This window comes from Strongylocentrotus purpuratus, unplaced genomic scaffold (assembly GCF_000002235.5).
Source record: "Strongylocentrotus purpuratus isolate Spur 01 unplaced genomic scaffold, Spur_5.0 spur5_scaffold_18, whole genome shotgun sequence".
NCBI classification, from domain to species: Eukaryota; Metazoa; Echinodermata; class Echinoidea; order Camarodonta; family Strongylocentrotidae; genus Strongylocentrotus; species Strongylocentrotus purpuratus.
In genome coordinates this window covers 13482142-13503239 of record NW_022145603.1, presented here as the reverse complement: position 1 = coordinate 13503239, position 21098 = coordinate 13482142, and the positions used below count along the sequence as shown (strand labels likewise).

The 21098-nt window shown below is 34.6% G+C and overlaps 2 non-coding genes across 2 annotated transcripts; one reads left to right on the top strand and one right to left on the bottom strand.

The window, feature by feature from the left end:
• Positions 1-5937: 5937 nt before the first annotated feature.
• TRNAK-UUU lies at positions 5938-6010 on the bottom strand. Its single transcript has one exon. It is a non-coding gene; the product is annotated as a tRNA-Lys (tRNA).
• Positions 6011-14233: 8223 nt separating this feature from the next.
• TRNAK-UUU lies at positions 14234-14306 on the top strand. Its single transcript has one exon. It is a non-coding gene; the product is annotated as a tRNA-Lys (tRNA).
• Positions 14307-21098: the final 6792 nt, after the last annotated feature.

Here is a 21098-nt window from a genome sequence, read left to right as displayed (position 1 = left end):
TTTACTCCCCAATGTAGGGAGTAAATTTACCCCCCACAAGAAGGTGTAAATTTTCAACCCAAGGTTATGATTTTACTTCCTTTGAGGAGTGAAATTTGCACCCAATGGTGCTTAATTAACACCTTTTGGTTAAATTTTCATGAAAAATGGTTCAAATTTACACCCGTGTGGTTGAATTTTATACCCTATATGATTGATTCTACACCCTGTGAGGAATAAATCTACACCCTAAGGGCAGTAATTTACAGAAAACTGAATATGTGGGACTACAGTGCGTGTAACGGTCGTGCACTGCAATCAAATTTTCTAATTGTGAATTAATGATGGTTGACTTAATTTTGGCACCATAGGGTTAGGGTTAGGGTTGAAGCAATACAGGGGAACAGGAACGCCCAGTTGAGAGCTGGATGAAAATCCTGTTGAAAACTTTGAAACTTGAAAAGCAGGAGTCTTTTGTTACTAAGCCGAAGCTGAGATTTGCGGCACTTGTGGAATACACGCTGGAAATGCACATCGCGCTGGCATGGCGCGCAGGCAGCATTTTGCAAAACGAGGTCATATATTGACCAATCAGAGCTCATCTGACTAAAATAGGGTGTAAAATTACACCTCTCAAATGACTTTTCTGTACACCCTTGCATTTTTCCGTGTTTTACTCCCTAGAAGGTGTAATAGGTGGCGCCCTATTTTTCCAATTTCGTTTTACTCCCCAAGAACACCTTTTATTTCTCTGCGTGCACTTCCAGCTGAGAACCCGCAGACAAAGCACGAAAATGTGCAAACACACAGCGCGAATAAGTCCCCTTCGCTTTAGCAGTTACTTTTGGAGATGGGTCATCCTCAGAAAGCTTCTGGAAAGGAATTTACTACTTGTGTTACTGTTAGTGGCCACTAAGGCCCTTTAGTGATTATAAAAAACATATGCTCTTCCTGGCTATTTGGGAATGTGTCAATTTGCAACAGAAATGGAGAAATCATGTGATATCACAAACATTTATAAATCGATTGAATGTATGGAATTGAAAATAAGTCATGGTTGAATGGGGGGGGGGGCAAGTGCCCCCCCCCCCCCATCAATACGCCACTCAGTGACGTTTCCTGTTAAAATGTTTGTCGTCGACATAGTGCCACTTAAAGGAAAACAATTGAATTTGATTCGATTAGGTAATATTTGCTGTTGTTGTTTTGAATATATCTTGTCTATCCCTACTTCAATGTCCCTCTTATTTCATTATGCTGTAGCTCAGACTTTACTCTACAAATGTAATAGATTCAGTATTTGATCAGAAGACGATGTCAAAATTCCAATTTAAGTTTAAGACTGCAAAATCTGCCAATGGTTTCTTCTTGTGACGTGTTCTATGAATACTGAGACCTTTTCTCATTGGCTTTGTGTAATTAGAGGATTTTCTTTTGCAGGTTTTTACTCCAGCTATGGAGTTCATTTTTTAGTTTAAAGGGAACCTAGAGGAAGGGATTAATGCTTTCACTATGCTTCCAGTCATTCTGTTGCACAGTTAATTAATTCTATTTTCAGATAATTCAAACAATCATTACATGTACTTGATTGACCTCTTGGGTTTTGAGAGAACATAAAACTGTTATAATTCAATACACATGTAGGTTTTTCTTGACTCATTATGTTTTGCAGAGGCACAAGTAATTTGGAATTGCTTGGTTATTGAACGTAAGGATTAAACATAGCAGGATTTATACAACACCTATGTGGATCCTTGTCATTTGATTGGAGGATTGTTGGTCACATGATATTCAAATAATTCAATAGATTTTATATTGCACGATCGTGCATTTTTGGTTATATGCAGACTGCGTACCTCTCTGCCGTGCGCGTATCCCTGCGTGTATCTGACGCGAAGGCAATCTGAATGCAATCGAGAAGGCTTGACTCCAACTTTAATTTATCTTTAATATAAGGAGTAAAGCATAATTTGTTGATTAACGTTCTATTAGATCTTCTTCGATGTTGTATAAAACAAATAATGATAATATTTTCATTGGTTGAAAGATTAACGTTAAAGGGATCGTTTAACAATGTTAAAGCTGATATACACGGCCCTACGTGTTATCAGTGTCTGTGATATGGTGTAATATTGAAGCCCTAAAAAAATTGTGCTTCAAAATGATCAAAAAGTGCCTCAAAAAAGTAAAAATCATTGAGTGACCGGTTTTACCATACTCGTTTTCCCCAATAGACTGTAGTGTTATGAAAACCGTCAGGCGAACGGTTTTCAAAATTTATAATTCCAATCATAAATATCTTGATAATCAGACAGGCGATCGGCTTGTAAAAGTCATGGGGTTCCTGACTGACCTAAAGGTTTATAATTATCATTGCATCATGAGCTAAATCCAGAATTTTGTTTCAGAATCTGAGACAAAGTTACCGGATCCCTTTAATTCTATTCAACTCGGCTGACGCCTCGTTGAATAGAATGTTAATCTTTCAACTCATGAAAATATTCACACTATTGAACTCATAACCATTCATTATTTGTATAATATTCTATGCTAAACCTTTAGATGAAATGATAAATGAGTGCATCATATGTTTATCAGAATTGGAACACATGTTTTCAAATATGAGATATTAATTTAACTTGTTAGAAATGTAATCAAACCATTTATATTACCTATGATATACTCAGTTATTATGTGATGTACGTGTTATTGTTATTTTTCTATTAGAGAAGATCTAGCCTATGCACATATACGATACAGGTTTTCATTTTTTTCTTCAAAATATACTTCCAAAAAGAATATCATCCGATCCATATTTTTGATTAATAACCAAATTCATTCTCACAATACTTGGCTTTGCAACACATTTCAATTATGGAAAGTAAAAAGTTCATTCTCTAATAAAATCTGTAAGAAACATATAAAACACTCTACCTCAAGTCATACGCTTATATAAAAACAGTTCAATGGTTAAAAAACATATGAAACTGACCATTTATTCTTAGTATCGTTAAATTTACCTTCCAAACCTTCTCCCCCCCCCCCCTCCAATTTTATATTATTTCAAAAATGTTTTTGTAGTTTTTTTGTCTTTATATTGTGTTTATCGCTGTATTTTGTGATATCTTTAACTAATATATGCTCAGTAATATAAATAATATAAATTATAATATTCAGGGAATTTTTTTATACAAGGCCACCATGGGCTTTTCCTTTGTTCTCCTATTTCATTTGAAGCTATTGTATTAACTGAACATTCTTTGTATGTATGTATACTTGTATGTTTATTTGCATTTGCTGTGTTTTTAATGAAAATGAAATGAATAAACGAACTTGAACTTGAACTTGAATATAGCTTTATCTTTGTATAAAACTGAAAATATCCTATTGAGGTTAATGTTCATATGCGTGATATACGAGTAGAGGGTGAGATCTTTCTAAAAGACCAAATCTCCCATTGATTTTCTACACATGTTATGTCTCCATCAAAGCAGCCGATCAATGGCTAGTTATGATTTAAACAGGGGGGTGTTTCACAAAGATCCTAAGTGGAACTTATCTCCAAAGTGTACTTAACAATTATGAAAAGCCGTTAGCATCTTTGAAAATATTTTGTAAAAGTTATTTCAAAAGGCATAAAATGTTGATTCTAATCATTTGTATTGTCTATTATCAAGGAGATTTCATGTTCCTTATGTGGAATGCATGAAAAGTCTAAAATACTTTAATTTTGCTCTCCATAATGTTTAAGTCTAACTTAGAGTTAAATTCTACTTAGAATCTTAGGGGAAGAAAATAATGCAATAAAATGTAAATAAAGTAATATACAATTCTCAATCCACAACGACAAGTGTTGTTTATTTTGAATGAGTCAGAAGAAACAAAGTGATGTATAATCTGCAGCCTGAGCCTGAATTTAAAAAAATGAATTGTGTTGTAAGAGAGAACTCTATAAATCAATATTGGCATAAGATAATATTATATCTGTAAAGCGCTAAGAGACATCGTAGATGTATTAAAGACCGTCACCACTACTGGGCAAAAAGGGATTAGACCACACAGCGAGCCGTCGAGGTCACTGTGACAGGTGGCTATCTCATTAACTCAGCTCTCATTTAACATAAGAAAAAGAGGATCATGGGGGACCAACAGGCACCGATTGGGGAAGTTTTCTATATAGAGGGAGCAAGTATAGCTACAAGTATGGCAGTGTGCCTTTAAGCGCTGTATAAAAGTGGAATATTGTAGTTATTGTGATTAGTAAGATTAGTACGCCTGTATGGAAATTTGCATTTGAAAAGAGCATATGTTGAAAATACTATAGACAACGTACACCAAAAGAAACCTTAAATTGAACGAAATGAAAGTCATGTTACATCTGATGAATATTAAAACTATTATTTTCAACGTAATTAAATGTTTCATCACCAGTTTGGTTGCGCCTATCATTGTATTTTCGGGCCCTATAGGCCATCTCGTTCCAGGTAAGCGTCAAATCTGCACCGGGGGTACTCACATATTAGGACATACATACATATTGGTATTTATTTAGCGCCTTTACATGAACATGCGGGGGGCGTGCCGCTCTAATGGGTCACTTTTTCACAAAAAGTCCCTAAACATGGGTCCCACTTTAAACAAAAAATACAATTAAAATGGGTCTGTTTTTTTCAACATTTTCGATGTGCTTGCCCTGCAAACACCCGAAAATTGTGAAAAATTGATATTTTTTCGAGAAAAATGCCCCCAAATGCGTCCCAATAATGGGTAGGAGTTTCGACGCTTGAGCGGCACACCCCCGTCCAAACCAAATCTGAGTATTCCCCCCCCCCCCCCCACCCCCTCCGGGCTGCCACCCCATGAGCTTTGAGCCCGCCCCGATCCCATGCGCAGTTCTTCCTGTCCTTTACCTGAGACATAATATAAAAAAACGTGTTGAAAAAAGTTGATGACAATTGACATACAGGGTGTAACTGCTTTCATTATTCAAAACAGCTGACATATGTAACAGATTTCGGCAACCCTAATTTAAAATTTAAGTGAAGCAGGCTAATAACCCGGCTTAATATTTTTTTAGTTTCATTTTATGGTTAGACTCCTACTAGTTACTCATGAGTCTCATACTCGGTCATTGTCGGGGGCGTCGCTAGAGGGGGATGTGGGGTGCCACACATCCCACCTGTCACGATATTGTCGGCAAAATTGCGCTGCTGTCGAGAAAAATGAAAAAGGGGGAGGGAAAGGAATAGAAAAGAAAAAAAGGAAAGGAAAGGAAAAGAAAGAAAAGAAAAGAGAAGAAAGAAAGAAGAAAGAAAGAGAGAAAGAAAGTCGCCACGTCGAGGGAGCAAGAAAGATATGCATAATTATGTTGCTGTGTCGGGTTCGCTGTGTCGGTATTCTTGCTCGATCCTCGTGTACTATATATCAACGCAGAAGTTTGAAGTCGGTGAGATGTATTATGTCGGTCGGCCGGCAATTTTTTTTCTCCCTACGAACTGTGACTTTTTATCGGACAAAGAAACATTTTTGAAAATTCAGACAGTGATTAAGAGTCGGTAAAACGAATCGTCTTCTTTCTCTATAATAATTTAATGAAACGTCAAAGCTTCCGCGCTTCGCGTGGAAGGGAGAAACTGAATTCAGGCAAGGATTAAGAGTAATAATTTAATGAAACGTCAAAGCTTTCGCGCGGGAGGGGGGACCTGTATTCAGACAAGGATTAAGAGTAAAGAAATGTACATGTGGTAGCTTCATCTTTTTAAAGATAAAAAGGCATCTTGTGGCAACGTCAATCCTATTCTTATACTAGCTAGCATATAGTGTGTTTGGTTGATTGACGAATATAATTTTCTCTTGTTTGGAGTAAATTAATCATGTCATAATTTGTTCGGACATTCTTTCGAATATCCTTCTAGATTGTATCTCACTAAAAGGTTTTAGACAAAAATATTAAGTAGTAGCCCGATAAGGGACTTGAACCCTTGACCCTCAGATTAAAAGTCTGATGCTCTACCGACTGAGCTAACCGGGCTTGTTCATTATAGACGGCGTATTAATTAGCTGGTTCATTAAGCGTAATTTTGCTTGGCAGAGTTTTTTTTTTTTTTTTTGCTTTTATTTCTGCGTTTTGAAAATAGCCATAATTATATATATATAAATTAACAATATTTCTTCATTATACATAATTATTAAGTTTTCATTACATTAAATAAGATGCATTCAAACATAACTATTTTTCAATCAAAAAAAATTATTTACAAAAAACGCAGGAGCCGCCACCATGAGTAAATAAATGATGAGTAGGCCTAAATGAAGTATTCCAAAATACATTGTCAAAATTTCTGTTATCTTTATCGCCTTCTCATTAATTAATTAATGTTGTCTTAGATTTTCTTATTTTTCGTCTTAACATTCTTTTCTTTCACTCTTTTTCTGTTCTTTTTAAGTAGACCTACTAAGCTGATACTTACAAGCAGCATCTAGGCCTACTTTTGTTTGTTTCTACATTTTACTTCGTTTAAATTCGGGGGGGGGGCATTTTTCCCAAATATTACTATTTTTCTTCATTATCTATGTGCAGTGGCGGATCCAGGATTTTCCAATAAGGGGGGGGGGGGGGGAGGTGCCGGAAATTTGAAAATCGTGCAGACCGTTAATTGCGCACAACGCCCCCCCCCCCCCCCCTCTCTCTCTCTCTCTCTCACACACACATTTCCTTCCCATATCTCCACCATATCACTCTTGTTGTTATTGCTCAGTTTGGGATATTTGGCGATTAATTTGAGTTCGGAGAATCGATGATTTCAAATTAATGCAGTTCAAAGAATCTCCCGTCTACATTCTTAATCTACTTCTGAAAAAATCAACAACAAATTATCTTCCATCTTATCTAAAGTAGGTTTGCTATTACATTTCGATTTCAGTTTCACTTCATTGTATTTGGAGTGTGATCTGAGTGAGATATCTTAAGTTTAGTTAGTCGGGTAGTGCACTTTACTTGAATTCGTATTCATATCCAATATCTACATATTATGATAAGCTGCTGAATAATCTAGTATGATTAGTAGCCCAAGAAAAGGAGGTTAACTTTTGAATCCTTCCATAATATTATGATATCTCGCCGGTATAATTCCGTCAGCATGCTACCGGCGAAGGTGAGCCTATATTTTTTTTTAGATATAAATTGTTTATGGTGTACTTATCTGGTTTGGAATGTTCCCCCAGCCCCTACAATGTATAGGCCTCCAAATAAAAATCAACAAATTTCTTTTTGATAGAACGCGGAACGTTGATCACGCGAGTATCGGCAATTTATTTCATTAATAAATTTTTTTTTTCCAATATATGTACTCTTCCATGTAGTTCTTTTTTTATTATATATAAACAATGAACGAATGTATAAAACACACTTACATTGATTACAACATGGTCAATCTCGGCCGTACAACGGTAACTTAAATTGATAAACATAATTATAGCAAAATATTATTGTATACCAATTATTGTATTACAAAAACACAAAGAAGCATTTGGTAAAGATTAACTATTTTTTTCCTGAATTTTTTATCTTTAACATTTGTTTGAGCAATATATCTTTCCATATCATAATACGATTTGTTTGCCAACATAATACATGTATTTATATTCCTTTTAAATGGTATCTGTTTTTTTGCATTTTGCTTTTGCATCAATTAATATGGTCACTAGATGGCGCTCGACGTATTTCACTCGCAGTACAATAACGAAAATATACATATGCGCTGTGAACTAGCGATCTCTACTCAACTCGATATTTAAAACACACGCCGTTGCCAATAGAGCTGGAATGGTTATATATTTCTTCTTTTCATCTAATGATTGTGACAAACTGACAATCATACAATACTTCAGTTAATTTGTATTTATCAATATAGTTCTGAGAAGATATAAACTTTATCTCTCAAGAATAAACCATTATTGTAACAATGATATCATGAGAAAAGGTAAGACATTTATTCCAAATTTATGGGCAAAAGGTGTATACTGCTGCGACGAGATCAAGGGTATGTAGGGGGTAAACTATAGGATTTCTTTGTTGAAGTGTTTTGTTCGTCATCTTTGCAATGAGACAACTACTACGTCATTTTCTGTATGTGATTAATAAAGAAAAGATGATACATAGGCCTAAGTACATTTACTCAAACTAACATCGGTTGAAAGGGCTCCTCCACATAATTGTGTTGGAAATAAATATTTAAAATAAAATAGAAAATATCTGAATGAATGCCTGTTCAGTTTAGGCTTGATATATTTGTGTGTATTTGTTTGGTTTGTTTTGTTTTGGTTTATGTGTTTTTGAGGTAAAATATACCGTGCAAAGCACAATAAAGTAAAGGACATTTCGAGGCATACGAAATTCTAAAAAAAAAAAACAGTTTTAAAGAAAAAGATAATGACATTTAAACATGAAGTATTGTATTAAAGAATTAAGGGCATGCCCTCTCCCCCTCCCCAACTCCATTCTTGTTCTTGTTTATACATTTTTTTTATTTAACGAAATAACAACTATTACTTTAGATATTTATCTTTACATCTGTTTACCAGTGCATTTAATCACGCTCATAATTCTTGTGCAGACGGGTAAAGCCCTTGTAGATAAAGTCAAATACCGCCATCTAGTGACATTACAAAGTCAAAGGTCATAGCGAAGACGGACCGTTCTGCATTTTCGACTTGATTGATTCATTGATTGATAATGGTTTTATTGAGAACAAAAGAGTAACAATGCATCGTGGCCTAAACGGTCAAATAGGGCAATTTTTTACAAAATTAATGTCAAATACAATAAGGACATAAATGAGTAAATTGTATAAAATAGCATTTTACTTTAAAATCCATATTTCTTATTTGATCTCCCTAACTCATTTTATATATATTTAGGAGATAAAGAGAGGTACAGAAGGATATGAAAATGGTGTAGAGTAAAGAAAGAAAAGAAAAGAGGATGGTAATAAGATCAAGAGGAAGAAGGACAAAGTAGAAATGGTGATAGTAAGAGGAGACGGAGGGTAGTACGACTTGAGGTTGTAGTCAGTTTTGTTGTTCTTCTACTTCTTCGTCTTCTTCTTCTTCTTCTTCTTCTTCTTCTTCTTCTTCTTCTTCTGCTTCTTCTTTTTCTTCTTCTTCTTCTTCTTTTCCTTCTTTTTCGTCACCTCCTTTTAATTCTAGTCTTCTTCTTTCCCTTCGTCTTCTTCTTCCTCTTCCTATTAATAGCTAATTATTTTTTTGTTTTAATATTTCGATATCAAGTATAATGATTAAGGGCAAACGTTCGTTAGAAATTCGTCATGTGAGATACGGGGATTACACAAAATTAATAAACAGCCTTAAAAAGTTACATATATATTTGTTTTGATAGGTAGTGAGATGAATATTTAACACGATATCAACTATTTTCGAAAAAGTCATCCTAAGGCAATTTCAATGGTGTTGTGCATAATGTACTAAATAGACCGGTTTACTAACATATTCAAATTTTAAGAAATCTTGTTAAACAAATGTTGTTCTTGACAAGCTGAAACCTTGTCCGATGCTTCCCCATACAGCAAAAAGTAATATATGCAGACTGGATTCCAATTATTGTAGTTCATTCATTAATAACAGGTTAATGGGATACCTCGTCGCTAGGTTGCCAGGAAAGAAACATCCATTAATTTGAACATGTTGTTAGTAAACTGGTTTACTGTGCAATTTTGAAAATGACGTGTTGCTTAATCCGAACATGATTTATATGGGACATACAACAATGTATTCGATTCATTTTTTTAAGGGAAAAGTGCCCCTTTAACTTTGTAAGAATTGCCTCTCTTTACATAGAAACTTCCCCTTTTACTTTGACAAGTGCCCCTATTACTTTGAAAAAGTGCCCCTTTTTATTTTTTATTTTGACATATGCCTCTTTTCCTTCGACAACTTTCCATTTTCCTATGTAATAAGTGCTCATAATCTGTTTTCATAAGTATCCTTTTTTAATCTCTAGTAAGTGCCCCTTTTTAGGTCCGAGAAGTGCCCTTTTCACTTTTGATAAGTGCCCCCTTCACCTTTGATAATTGCCCTATTCAAATCTGAAGGGCGCTCCCTTTTACTGTACCAAGTGCCCCTTTCATTTATAAGACGTGCCCTTCCCCCTTTTAATCACAAACCCTTTTTTACTCAGATAAGCGCACCTTTTATTTTCACAATAAATTTGTTGCGATCGTGTTATCTTCACTCCACCTTTAATGTTAATGAAAAATCACCTCGTTTTGTAAGCAGTTCTAAAATGCCGACGGGAGCTTGACAGATCCCCTTTCCTTTTTCAATTCGATTAAAGACAAGTTAAAAGCGAAACAAGGATCTTCTTTGGTGAAAATAGTTTGAAATTTCTTCAAATTGGATAGAATAAAGCGAAGAAAAAAATAACTATCGAATTGCAACAAGAGTATCCGTATTTAGTGTCCGTATTTAAGATTGCATTGTATTTCCGCATACATTTGTCAAAGAGACCGTAAAAACATGATTAAAAACGAGATAATTTACGACCAGTAGTTTTAACTCCCTGAATATTAATCATAATGTTGCCTAAACTGTCTTCAGAGAAATTTGATAACGTTATCGATAATTCGTAACAATATGATGTTAAAGGTATAGACCACTTCTGGTCATGCGATTGCATTGTGAAAGAAACGTTGTGGAATCGATTAGAAAAGGTAGATCAACATTACAATGATGATTGTAATTTGTACTATGATTATAATTTGTTTCAAGAGAGAAAAGAATAAAAACTGACCATAAAAAAAAAAAATTAAAAAAAAAAAGATCATCTAGCATATAAGTATTGGTGTGTACTGCAATGTTCTGGAATCATCAAAATGATAAGAAATTTGGCCTAGTCTTGGTAAAGTTACAAGCACTGTACACAGAAAGATGTATATGGGACTACGCGATATCTATCCAGAGACAGTCCGGATAGATATGATAATTTACCAAATATATCAATTAGTAGGCGGTTTCCAGGCAAAATTTGTATCATCACGTATTAGTCAAAACGTATTCTTTCACATGATTGGTAATATGAGCTTCTTTCTTTCTTTATTTCTTTCATCATAACAACGTCATAAAAAACATATAAAATACAAAATACATAGCGTACAAGTTTTAAGAGAAACGTTTACATTAGAATACAACAACAACAAAAATGTCATATGAATGTGGAGACAGCTAGGAAAGCCAAAGGCTTTATTGGTGCTGCCACCGAAACATTAATTCATTATAATATTGTTGTTTAAAAAAGTGATTTAACAAACTAATGCCTAAACAAAGGAGGAAAAAAAACTGACTGTGTACAGAATCAATCTTTTTTTATATTGTTGGATTAGAGATGATTTATATCTTCTTTTAAAAATGTTAATTGATGGACTAGATTTTATATCATAAGGTATATTATTCCTCAACTGTGGCCCTATAAAAAATATAGATTTTAGACCCAGCATACACACCCAGTGAATCATGGAATCATATGAAAAGTAGTCGGGAATTGCCAAACGAGAGCTCTCCATTTTAAGATGATAATGATTTTGTTTCTTTTTTCTTCTTTTAATGCTAAGGAAGCATATGAAATATTAGTATATTGGCAAGCAAGGGACCGACGGCTTTAAGTCCTCTCCGAGGGACTTGGTAAAACGGATTAATGCCTTTCCAAAGACTAGCCCATGAACTTGGTTTCTAACCCGGGACCTCTCAGTTACGAGACCATTGCTATACCACTGAGCCATCACGCCTCAACTTGGAAGCTTTTTTTCCTCGCCAGTTATTGTTAGGGGGGAGGAGTTTAGGGGTTATCAGAATGCATCGCACGCGTTTCAACTTACACAAAGTGCCCCCAAACAGGAATAACAAACTCGTTATTAAACACAGCACGTGGCTCTATTTCCTTTCTTCCTTTTTTGTCATTATTATTTATGGTTTATAGATTCTTATTGTAATGTGTACTCCTTGGTTGACTGTGCATTATTTTTTAACACTGCATTCCTGTTTTATTGCATTGCCCTTTAGCAAATGCACCGCGCGTGTAGCATCCTTTAGAAAAACCCTTAATTGGGACATTTATCACGCTTCATACTTGATTGATATCATAAGTTGACTAAATTAATTTACATTTGCGGAAGATGTTAATAAGAATATTTTGAGTTTGTTGATTTAAATCTAAACCTTCTTTTGCATCATTGCCATGTCCGGGTTCATCTTTTTAGGTTTCGGAAAAGGAAAAAAAATGTTTCGGGTCATGAAATCCTTTTATCAGTAACATTGTTATGCCGATTCATCTTGTTTTTCCGCATTGTATCGTTAGAACTTCCACATTCCTGCATACGACTCTTTTGCTTCACACAAAATACATGATTCAATGATTCTTTGTAAACAAAAGAAAATCATGAAGAAATATAAACCGCAATTGAGATCATCTATGTATGAAGAGAGGAACCAGCTATTCAATTTATTAAATAATCTATATCCCATACTTCTGTCTTGGGGCAAGGGCATTCAAATACATGCAGATTCCTTATGATTTATTTGTGTATATGGACATAAAATGATAGTAGGTTCACATTTATTCTTTGCCTTGACACGAGAAAACAAATATTTTGCGAATGACAAAATGCCGTCCTTGACTGGATATTTGTTGCGGAATAAAAACGAAATTGGGGTCATCTTTTTAAGGCCAATGATTTTTTTGTTATACTTCTGTAAATGAAACTGCTAAAATGCTATACTCTAGCCGAGTTCCTGATGTCAATTTTGGACCAGCCTACCCTAACCCTAACCTAAACTCCATTTGTATCCTTAACCTCATCCCACGTTTCTGACTCAATAAATCCCGAAGAAAATAACGCCAGAGAAAAATATTGCTTCACTGATTTGGTCGAAAGCCCAGTTAAAGTTTTAGTAGCATGCAACCGCCAACGGGTTTCTTCCCAGATTCCCAAAAGAATAAAGTTGTTTTATTCATCCTTCATGATGTCTAGTTCAAACGATATGAAAAGTATGGAATTTCACCCCACTGAAAAGGTCCAAACGGGCTGCATAAATGACAATTTTCGAACCCCATGAAACACGATTTGCCAGTGGGATGATAACAATTTGTAAACTAGACACTTCAGGCTTCACAAAATTTTGGTTTTAACAAGATTGTCTATTTGGAACCAGAAGAGCGTTAACTCATATGCACTAACACGTATAGTTAATGCCCTTCTGGCTCTGAACGTCGACCACTATTTCGGACTTGGCGAGTTAAAGATAAACTCCAGTTCTGTTTTTTTTTTTAAATTAAAAATTCTCACAGAATCAAACGAAACTTACACTGAATGTTCAAGATTACAAATAAATGACATGTGCCAAACAATTTTGGAAGAAAACGTATACTGGCTGAGTAATGAGCATAGAAAGACAAGGAAATCAAGGTATTTCAAGGCAGTTCATTAACAATACGAATCGAACACGTACTTCACCTGCACACACCCACTTGCACACACTTGCACATTTTTCTTCTTTTTTCTTTTATTAATTTCTTTCCACTTTTTATTCAGATACTTTCTGAACAAAATCTTTATATGTGACTCTCTATTCCCCTACATTCTCCTAAAACAGCGCCATGTACCCCCCCCCCCCTTCCCGGCTGCTATCGACTCAAGCTTCCTTGCTTATGATGCATTTATCTTGATTATTTTTACTTACCTCCATACTTTATAGCTTTCAATTATGCATTTTTTTAATATTTTATTTTGTGTTTTATTAAGTTGTCACTCTTGATGTAAATCAATTATATTATATACTATTATTGTTATTTGAATGTTTTATATTTGATTTATCAATGAATGCAGAAGCATCTGCTAAAAAAAAAAAGTACTAGCCCCGACACCATGTGTGTTGTCACATATATAGCTTTCTGTGTACAGTGCTTGTTACTTTACCAAGACTCGGCCAAATTTATGATGATTTTGATGACTCCAGAACCTTGCAGTGCACACCAATACTTACATGCTACATGATCAACCTTTTCTGATCTATTCCACACCTTTCGTTTCACAATGTAATCGCATTACCAGAACTCACCTTTATCTTTAACCTTGGCCTAAATCAGTAACGTCACGTTTTCTGAACATTTGTTGACATCCTCGTTCATTCGTTAATGACTTTAATAATTCATTGTCATTTCTTTGCCCCGCCTTTTTAAATGTGAGCCCGGTTAGCTCAGTCGGTAGAGCATCAGACTTTTAATCTGAGGGTCAAGGGTTCAAGTCCCTTATCGGGCTATGTCCAGATTTTTGTTTACATTATCATACTTCCTTAGAGTTCAGTTATACCTCGGTATATATAAATTGTAATACTTTTTTTAAAGAATAGACGGTTAGCCATTACAAGAGTTTATTATCAGTGATAAAAATGAAATAGTTTACAACACAGCTGAAAACATAGATTCAGATTCAGATTCAGATTTTATTTCCGTTTCAAAACAAACAAAATATAAACAGACATAAGATAATACTGTCAAATATAATATAAACAAAGTAAATTCAGTATTTTGTTGACATCCTCGTTCATTCGTTAATGACTTTAATAATTCATTGTCATTTCTTTGCCCCGCCTCGATTATTGCAATATTATCTGGGGACAAAGTGCAATGTGTCATATTTCAAGAATTCAAAAACTACAAAACCGTTTTGCAAGACTCATACTTAAAGCTGATTTTTTTACCCCTCACATCACTATGTTGACTGAACTTTCCTGGCAATCAGTACGTCAAAGAATTAATTACCAAATTTGTTTAAATATGTACAAAATTCAAAATAATCTCACGCCTTTATATCTCAAGCCAATAGTTATCCCGAGAAAGATTTCTATTTATACCAGGCATTCTGCACAATCTCCACTCTTCATTAAAACTCCCCGAACAGATTATTTCAAAAGATCCCTTCACTACCAAGGGTCACTCATGTGGAATAACCTCTCTCCTAATGTACGTGTTAGTGTGTCCCTATTGTCCTTTAAGAGGCAATGCAAGCTTCTCAGTATCCAAAACGCCCTCTGACAAACACTTTTTTTTTTCCTTCTTCTTCTTCTTTCATTTGCAATATTTATTCTTAAACTTTTTTTTTTTTTTTTTTTTTTTTTTTTTTTTTTAAATATTTCATATATTGTATTCGTATTTCTTGTTGTAATTTTAGTTACTTTGTATATCGGTTTTATTTGTATGTATACCATATTAATGTGCAATGTTTTACATGTTTTTAATTGTATAGACAGGGCCCCTTGGAAGAGCAATACTCGTTATTGAAAGGGCCACCCTGTATAAAGAAGACTTGAATAAATAAATAAAATAAATAAAGAATATTATGTAGAACAAAATTTAGTTGATAAGAAATATTGGGAAAAAACAGTACTGAACAATAGAAAAAAAATGACCTTGATGAAGTAATTCAAAACGGAGGGGCTTGCTAAAAAAGCAGAGCTTGTATGAGGCAAGCCCCTGACTTAGTTACATGGATACGCTTAAATAATTATGGTCGAAAGCTAATACCAGTAAAACACACTAAAAGGGAATACAAAAAAAAAAGAAAAAGTAAAAGTAAAAATAAAAGTTAGATAAATATAGTAACAGAGAGAGAGAGAGAGAGAAAGGGGAGAGAGCAAGAGAGAAATAGAGAGCGAGAGAAAGGCAGGAAGAAGGAGATGGGGACAGGAGGCAGGTACACCACCAGGTCGTTAGGCTTGTTTAGATTATTCTTAAAAAAGAAACATATACATGTAGATGCAGCTGTTTTTTTTATTTTTATATATATATATGTAAGGCGTTTAGAGACGGTATTTCGTATTAAGCGCTATATATATATATATATATATATATATAACCAGATTCATTATTGTGAAATATAGATTATCTGTCGAACTATTTTTTATATGATTTACACATTTAATGTTGCGGCATCTTCGGATTTGATAATGATATTGTCATTCCTATATATATCATTTTTAATATTTGAATTATTATTAGGCCTTTTATTGTCTCCCCTGGCTTATTCACTGGCTGGCTGAGTCGCTGCTGAATATTTCCACAAAAATTGGACCAAAACAAATTGCTCTTACCCCCTCGGACAACTACCCCCTAGGGCAACCAGTGCAACCACCCTCTAGGACAACTCTATACCCCTCGAACAACTATCCTAGGGGGTCATTGTCCTGGGGGTAGTTGTCCTTTGGGTTGGTTGTCCTAGGGGGTAGTTGACTGGAGGAGGTTATCCGGATACGGGTAAAAGGCAATATTTTTGCAATATTTTTTGAATGGTTTGTGTGTGCTCTATAGGCCACATTTATCAAGGGATTATGCTCAAATTTTAAATGAAGGCGGATCTTTGTATATTCCTAAAGCCTATAGATTTTGGTGATGCTGCCTCCAGTGTTTCGTCTTTTATAGGGTCAAAGATCATATTTTGAAAGATGTCTTGTGTACACTCTAGTGTGCGGTCTAATCAAGGGCGTCGCTAAAGGGGGTGTGGGGGTGCGACACCACCTGTCAGAATAATGACGGTAAAATTGCGCTGCCGTCGGGAAAAGGGGGGGGGGGAGCAAAAATGAGATGGAAAGGGGGAAAAAAGGAAAAGAAAGGAAAGAGAAGATAAGAAAGAAAGAGAACAAAAAGAGGAAGGAGAGGAAAGAAAGGAAAAGAAATGAGAAGGAAAAAAAGAAAATAAAGAAAAGGAGAAAAGGAACAAAAGAAGAAAAAAGGAAAACAAAAGAAACGGGGTGAAAGAGAGGAGAGAGAGGGGGTAAGAGCCTTAGAGAGGAGGGTGGGAGTGACCCATTGAGTACAAGGAGTGCAAAAAGGTCTCAAACGTTCACAAATGGTGGCAAGGGATTGGCAAATAGTTGCTAATCTTCGCAAAAACTGTCGGTACCATTTGCTTACAGTCGCTAATAGTCGCCAACTGCCTTTCGCAAACACTTTCGGAAACATTCGCTCAAATATTGCTAATTATCGCTAAACGTCACTAAAAGTCGCTGATTTTCGCCAACATTCGTCAGAAAAGTTGGCGAATCCACATTCGCTACGTTTGTAAGCATTCGCCGTTCAGTGAGATTGGGCTGTGGTTACTGTATATTATCCATACTCCTACTAGCCATACCAGTCACCGTCTTGTCACAACCGACTCTTGAGGAACCTACACTGTGTGAGTATCCATTGCGGTAATGCGAAATAATTACATGCATATAATTATATTCTCCCGGATTTTTTTCTTGCGAGGGGGCCTGAAACCTGCAAACCTGGGGTACACGCTACCCCCACCTAAAATACTCCATCCCCGTTATTTCTCCGCTCCTGTCTAAACACACACTTATACATTAACAGTTTTCTCTTTTTTTTAGTATAGACTTATAAGCCTAAGAGTAGCAATATTTTTTGTTGCTGTATGAAGAGAAACAAATCAACTAACCAATCAACAAATCAAGTAACCAATCAACAAATCAATTAACCAATCAACAAATCAAGTAACCAATCAACAAACCAACTAACCAATCAACAAATCAAGTAACCAATCAACAAATCAAGTAACCAATCAACAAATCAAGTAACCAATCAACAAATCAATTAACCAATCAACAAATCAACTAACCAATCAACAAATCAAGTAACCAATCAACAAATCAATTAACCAATCAACAAATCAACTAACCAATCAACAAATCAATTAACCAATCAACAAATCAAGTAACCAATCAACAAATCAAGTAACCAATCAACAAATCAACTAACCAATCAACAAATCAACTAACCAATCAACAAATCAAGTAACCAATCAACAAATCAACTAACCAATCAACAAATCAAGTAACCAATCAACAAATCAAGTAACCAATCAACAAATCAACTAACCAATCAACAAATCAAGTAACCAATCAACAAATCAACTAACCAATCAACAAATCAAGTAACCAATCAACAAATCAAGTAACCAATCAACAAATCAAGTAACCAATCAACAAATCAAGTAACCAATCAACAAATCAACTAACCAATCAACATATCAAGTAACCAATCAACATTCAAGTAACCAATCAACAAATCAAGTAACCAATCAACAAATCAACTAACCAATCAACAAATCAAGTCACCAATCAACAAATCAAGTAACCAATCAACATATCAAGTAACCAATCAACAAATCAAGTAACCAATCAACAAATCAAGTAACCAATCAACAAATCAACTAACCAATCAACAAATCAAGTAACCAATCAACAAATCAAGTAACCAATCAACAAATCAACTAACCAATCAACAAATCAAGTAACCAATCAACAAATCAAGTAACCAATCAACAAATCAACTAACCAATCAACAAACCAACTAACCAATCAACAAATCAAGTAACCAATCAACAAATCAACTAACCAATCAACATATCAAGTAACCAATCAACAAATCAACTAACCAATCAACAAATCAAGTAACCAATCAACAAATCAAGTAACCAATCAACAAATCAAGTAACCAATCAACAAATCAATTAACCAATCAACAAATCAAGTAACCAATCAACAAATCAAGTAACCAATCAACAAATGAAGTAACCAATCAACAAATCAAGTAACCAATCAACAAATCAATTAACCAATCAACAAATCAACTAACCAATCAACAAATCAAGTAACCAATCAACATTCAAGTAACCAATCAACAAATCAACTAACCAATCAACAAATCAACTCAATCAACAAATCAACTAACCAATCAACAAATCAAGTAACCAATCAACAAATCAACTAACCAATCAACAAATCAAGTAACCAATCAACAAATCAAGTAACCAATTAACAAATCAACTAACCAATCAACAAATCAAGTAACCAATCAACAAATCAATTAACCAATCAACAAATCAAGTAACCAATCAACAAATCAACTAACCAATCAACAAACCAACTAACCAATCAACAAATCAAGTAACCAATCAACAAATCAACTAACCAATCAACATATCAAGTAACCAATCAACAAATCAACTAACCAATCAACAAATCAAGTAACCAATCAACAAATCAAGTAACCAATCAACAAATCAAGTAACCAATCAACAAATCAATTAACCAATCAACAAATCAAGTAACCAATCAACAAATCAAGTAACCAATCAACAAATGAAGTAACCAATCAACAAATCAAGTAACCAATCAACAAATCAATTAACCAATCAACAAATCAACTAACCAATCAACAAATCAAGTAACCAATCAACATTCAAGTAACCAATCAACAAATCAACTAACCAATCAACAAATCAACTCAATCAACAAATCAACTAACCAATCAACAAATCAAGTAACCAATCAACAAATCAACTAACCAATCAACAAATCAAGTAACCAATCAACAAATCAAGTAACCAATTAACAAATCAACTAACCAATCAACAAATCAAGTAACCAATCAACAAATCAATTAACCAACCAACAAATCAAGTAACCAATCAACAAATCAAGTAACCAATCAACAAATCAAGTAACCAATCAACAAATCAAGTAACCAATCAACAAATCAAGTAACCAATCAACAAATCAACTAACCAACCAATCAATCAATCCAATCAATTATTCAATCAACCAACCTTTCACTCAAACCAAGCAACCGAGTTATAGACATCATAATCTATTGCTGCAGTAAATCTCCACGATAAATCAAATCAAAGAAATATTAATGTTGGACAGCATTTGTTAATTTGCGTAATATACTTTATTCTAGAGAATGAAACATCTTTTATAATTTCAGCTATATTTCAGGTATAATAACATAATGAGGAACACTCATCAAACTTATCATTTGAAGGATATTGGAGCATAACCGTTTGAACTTTTACGATTTCATAATTATGATGGAAATCTGTATCTAAGATCATTAACTCGTGATTACATTATCTCCTTAAAGTCATCTAATAAAAGCGAAATAAAACATGGAAGAATGGGTGAAAGAAGCCTAATATCTAAGCGAAGAACAAATTAATTATATGAGCTTGAAATAACTTCGAAATTACATTTAATTAAATTCACAACCAAGGATTCCACCATAAATCCCTTCTGGGTTTGCAGGTTTGTCAAGTAAAGTATCAACACCATTGTCGATTATACATATATTCATGTATAAAGTGGAAGAAGAGAACTCTCAATGGTTTTCATTTCAATTGTTTTAAAGTCAGGCTTTACTACTTCAACCAGAAGGGATTAGACCACCAAGTGAGCTAGCGAGGTCACTGTGACAGGTAGCTATCTCATTAACTCAGCTCTCATTTAACATGATAAAAAGAGGATCATGGGCGACCAACAGGCACCAATTGGGGAAGTTTTCTATATAGAGGGAGCAAGTAGCTACAAGTAGGACAGTGTGCCTTTAATTATGATCCTCTAGAAAAAAAGAAACAAGTTACACATTTTAGGGCTTTAGAAGAGAGAAGAAAGTAGGATGTTGTTCTTGGAGTCGTTGTCCATCAATCTACAAGGCCTTGGCTGTTATCGTCGCACTAAAACCTGTGCTGGTAACAGAATAGTCCGAACTGAATTCCACTGTCATAGTGGTCATCTTCTTAACGAGCGCTGGCTTGGATGCCCCGGAGAAGCTGGAACAGGAAAGAGATTTGTCATTATTTCAGTATAAGCTTATTTGATACAGTCAAACATGTCTACAGCGACCGCCCAAGGGAAACAAAAAACGTTCGTGTTGTAGACAGGAGGTCTTTGTAGACAGGTTCCTTTAGTACGCTGTTGGTCATAATGGTGGAATAGTTATTTTTACCCCAATTTATGGAATGATTTTGACAATGATATATTCCTAATAGATCTAGATAATAGTATATATTCTCAGATTTTATTGAATAATAATTTGCAAGTGTTTGTTTTGCGTGACTGCTACTGTGTGCTACTATGATAATCAACTAGGGGACCTACGTCCCTAAGTCATAACTGACAGTAATGAGGATTAATGTCTCATGAAAGGGCACTAATATATCACATCGACACGGTGTTGAACCTGTGGGCTCACAGTATCGAGGCCTTTGCTT